Consider the following 5,000-nt stretch of genomic DNA (forward strand, 5'->3'; position numbering starts at 1 on the left):
GTCAGGGGGCACCCCCCTAAAGAGCAATAAGTGTCATTGAAGCTCTGGCAGGGGGAGACACTACTAGGTCCCAGCTGTCACCCCCCCTCTAAAAAATTCATTTCTTGGTATTTTGAGCTGAAATTTTGCACAGAGGTTGGCAAAAATCCAATCCAACTTTATTAATTTTTCCAGAATTTTTCGAGGTCGGGAAGTATTTGTTTTTATTTTCCTACCATTAAAAATCGAGGAAATCGGAAAAAATAGGAACCGGCTCGGAATGACCCCAAATTCAGTGGGCAGCCTCATAAAAATATGGCTGATTTTACTGGATTGATTTCATGTGGAAAGCACGACGTTTTGTTGTAGGAATGCGGGAACCCCGGCGGCTCGCCTGCCGCGGCCAGCGACGTCGGGCTGGCCCCTGCAGCGCCTAGCCTCTCCCACGCGGGGGGCAGGCCAGAGCGCGGGGGGCCAGGGCCCGAAGGCAGCCCCCCCGCGGGCGAGAGAGCAAGCCAGCAGGGGCTGTCGCCTGCCGCGGCCAGCGACGTCGGGCTGGCCCCTGCAGCGCCTAGCCTCTCCCACGCGGGGGGCAGGCCAGAACGCGGGGGGCCAGGGCCCGAAGGCAGCCCCCCCGCGGGCGAGAGAGCAAGCCAGCAGGGGCTGTCGCCTGCCGCGGCCAGCGACGTCGGGCTGGCCCCTGCCGCGGCCAGCGATGTCGGGCTGTCGCCTGCCGCGGCCAGCGACGTCGGGCTGGCCCCTGCAGCGCCTAGCCTCTCCCACGCAGGGGGCAGGCCAGAACGCGGGGGGCCAGGGCCCGAAGGCAGCCCCCCCGCGGGCGAGAGAGCAAGCCAGCAGGGGCTGTCCGCGCGTCGCGCAGCGCGGCATGGCTGCGGGGGCCGCGCGCGCGCGCCCAAGCGCCCAAGGGCCCCCAAGGGCCCCAGGCCCTCAGGCCCCAGCGCCCCAGCGCCCAGCGCGGGCGGGCGCGCGCGCGCGTGTGGTCTTTGAGGGGCGCCGGCCTGGTGGCTCCCTAAAGAGCAATAAGTGTCATTGCAGCTCTGGCAGGGGGAGACACTACTAGGTCCCAGCTGTCACCCCCCCTCTAAAAAATTCATTTCTTGGTATTTTGAGCTGAAATTTTGCACAGAGGTTGGCAAAAATCCAATCCACCTTCATTAATTTTCCCAGAATTTTTCGAGGTCGGGAAGTATTTGTTTTAATTTTCCTACCATTAGAAATCGAGTAAATCCGCAAAACTAGGAACCGGCCCGGAATGACCCCAAATTCAGTGGGCAGCCTCATAAAAATATGGCTGATTTTACTGGATTGGTTTCATGTGGAAAGCACGACGTTTTCTTGTAGGAATGCGGGAACCCCGGCAGCTCGCCTGCCGCGGCCAGCGACGTCGGGGACGCTGGCCTGCGCTGTCGAGCCCGCGAGGGCTGTCTCCGCGGCAGGCCCCCCCTGAACGGGGCACGACAGGCCACCGCGCTGGCTCGTCCAGCGTCGACAGTCCCTCGTCCAGGTTTCAGATCGCGCCAAGTCGAACCCATGACCTGCTCAAGCCATCGTGCGCTGCCGAATTCGCATCTGCGTGTAGGCTGCCATTCCACGCGGCAGCCCCTGTTTTCGTCAGCGTGCCCCCCTGACGAATTTTCCTGCCTGGCCCAGTCCAGCGTCCAGCCCCTGTTCGTCGAAAAATCTGCGCTGCCGATTTTCCACGCGGCAGCCCCTCTTTTCGTCAGCGTGCCCCCCTGACGAATTTTCCTGCCTGGCCCGGCCAGTCCAGCCCCTGTTCGTCGAAAAATCTGCGCTGCCGATTTTCCACGCGGCAGCCCCTCTTTTCGTCAGCGTGCCCCCCTGACGAATTTTCCTGCCTGGCCCGGCCGGTCCAGCATCCAGCCCCTGTTCGTCGAAAAATCTGCGCTGCCGATTTTCCACGCGGCAGCCCCTGTTTTCCTCAGCGTGCCCCCCTGACGAATGTTCGTCGAAAAATCTGCGCTGCCGATTTTCCACGCGGCAGCCCCTCTTTTCGTCAGCGTGCCCCCCTGACGAATGTTCGTCGAAAAATCTGCGCTGCCGATTTTCCACGCGGCAGCCCCTCTTTTCGTCAGCGTGCCCCCTGACGAATTTTCCTGCCTGGCCCAGTCCAGCGTCCAGCCCCTGTTCGTCGAAAAATCTGCGCTGCCGATTTTCCACGCGGCAGCCCCTCTTTTCGTCAGCGTGCCCCCCTGACGAATTTTCCTGCCTGGCCCGGCCGGTCCAGCCCCTGTTCGTCGAAAAATCTGCGCTGCCGATTTTCCACGCGGCAGCCCCTGTTTTCGTCAGCGTGCCCCCCTGACGAATTTTCCTGCCTGGCCCGGCCAGTCCAGCGCCCAGCCCCTGTTCGTCGAAAAATCTGCGCTGCCGATTTTCCCCGACGAACCTGCAGCTGCACAAATCCGCGCTGCCACTGCCCCATTGTCTGGACCAACAGTCTTTTCCATCAAGCCCTGGACTATAAATCGTCCAGACTCATCGCCAGCACCCGCTGCCGATTCTGCCGACTTTGCCGATTTCGTCGGCGCTGCCGATTCCAACACTGCCCGCCGTGCCTGAACCAGCGCTGTTTCGTCAGCGTGTCCCCTTGACGAATTTCCCTGCCTGGCCTGGACAGTCCATCTTCCAGCCCATGTTCATCGAAAAATCTGCGCTGCCGATTTCCCCGACGAACCTGCAGCTGCACAAATCTGTGCTGCCGATTTCCCCCCCTGTCGGCATGGCTGCCGCTGCCCCGATGTCCAGACCAACAGTCTTTTTTGTCGACTTTGCCGATTTTGTCCGCGCTGCCGATTCCAACACTACCCCCTGCATCCAAACCAGCATTGTTTCGTCAGCTCTTCCCCTGACGATTTTAGCCCTGTAACAAACAGTAGGCCTCCAATCCCGCCAACGGGAGCCAAGTTGATAGGGAAGAGAATTGAATGACGCGCCTGGTCCTCGCACCCCGCCACCCGAGGGGCCTTTTTCCCGGCAGCCTCTGAAAAACTCTAGCTTTCACGGTCCTCGCCGCCCCTCACCACCATGGCAGGCCTCTAATCCCACCCATCAGCAGTTGTAGCCGATAGGGCAGTGATTTGAATGACGCGTCGCGGGCCTCCGGGTCATCTCACCCGGCCATTAATTGGAGCGTTTTTGGCTGGCCGAGGATGGGGGGATGGATCTCTTCTTCCGAAAAAGCAAACAGTACATCGGGAGTTATGTTGACGGGGCATGGAATTGAATGACCCGTCACGGGCCGCCGGGTCATCTCACCCGGCCATCCCGGGGAGCGTTTTTCCCGGCAGCATCGGGGAAACTCTTGCTTTCACTGCCCGCTGCCCAAGTCCCCACTCGAATCGGCCCCCCGCGCCAACAAGCCAACGCTGCCGAATCGGCAGACACTGCTGCCGAATCTGCCGACACTGCCCCGCGGGCTGCCACTGCCCCAGTGTCTAAACCAGCGGTCTTTCTCATCGAGCCTTGGACTATCCAGTCCGTCCTGACTCATCGCCAGCACCTGCTGCCGATTCTGCCGACTTTGCCGATTTTCTCGGCGCTGCCGATTCCAACACTGCGCCCACCGTGTCTGAACCAGCGCTGTTTCGTCAGCGTGTCCCCTCGACGAATTTTCCTGCCTGGCCTGGACAGTCCACCGTCCAGCCCGTGTTCGTCGAAAAATCTGCGCTGCCGATTCTGCCGACTTTGCCGATTTCGTCGGCGCTGCCGATTCCAACACTGCCCGCCGTGCCTGAACCAGCGCTGTTTCGTCAGCGTGTCCCCTCGACAAATTTTCCTGCCTGGCCTGGACAGTCCATCGCCCAGCCCATGTTCGTCGCAAAATCTGCGCTGCCGATTTTCCCCGACGAACCTGCAGCCGCACAAATCTGCGCTGCCGAATCTGCCGACACTGTCCCGCGGGCTGCCACTGCCCCAGTGTCTAAACCAGCAGTCTTTCTCGTCGAGCCTTGGACTATCCAGCCCGTCCAGACCCATCGCCAGCACCCGCTGCCGATTCTGCCGACTTTGCCGATTTCGTCGGCGCTGCCGATTCCACCACTGCCCGCCGTGCCTGAACCAGCGCTGTTTCGTCAGCGTGTCCCCTCGATGAATTTTCCTGCATGGCCCGGCCAGTCCAGCGTCCAGCCCATGTTCGTCGAAAAATCTGCGCTGCCGATTCTGCCGACTTTGCCGATTTCGTCGGCGCTGCCGATTCCAACACTGCCCGCCGTGCCTGAACCAGCGCTGTTTCGTCAGCGTGTCCCCTCGACAAATTTTCCTGCCTGGCCTGGACAGTCCACCGTCCAGCCCGTGTTCGTCGAAAAATCTGCGCTGCCGATTCTGCCGACTTTGCCGATTTCGTCGGCGCTGCCGATTCCAACACTGCCCGCCGTGCCTGAACCAGCGCTGTTTCGTCAGCGTGTCCCCTCGACAAATTTTCCTGCCTGGCCTGGACAGTCCATCGCCCAGCCCATGTTCGTCGCAAAATCTGCGCTGCCGATTTTCCCCGACGAACCTGCAGCCGCACAAATCTGCGCTGCCGAATCTGCCGACACTGTCCCGCGGGCTGCCACTGCCCCAGTGTCTAAACCAGCAGTCTTTCTCGTCGAGCCTTGGACTATCCAGCCCGTCCAGACCCATCGCCAGCACCCGCTGCCGATTCTGCCGACTTTGCCGATTTCGTCGGCGCTGCCGATTCCACCACTGCCCGCCGTGCCTGAACCAGCGCTGTTTCGTCAGCGTGTCCCCTCGATGAATTTTCCTGCATGGCCCGGCCAGTCCAGCGTCCAGCCCATGTTCGTCGAAAAATCTGCGCTGCCGATTCTGCCGACTTTGCCGATTTCGTCGGCGCTGCCGATTCCAACACTGCCCGCCGTGCCTGAACCAGCGCTGTTTCGTCAGCGTGTCCCCTCGACAAATTTTCCTGCCTGGCCTGGACAGTCCATCGTCCAGCCCATGCTCGTCGAAAAATCTGCGCTGCCGATTTTCCCCGACGAACCTGC

Source organism: Populus nigra, chromosome 2, assembly GCF_951802175.1.
Source record: "Populus nigra chromosome 2, ddPopNigr1.1, whole genome shotgun sequence".
Classification (NCBI taxonomy): domain Eukaryota; kingdom Viridiplantae; phylum Streptophyta; class Magnoliopsida; order Malpighiales; family Salicaceae; genus Populus; species Populus nigra.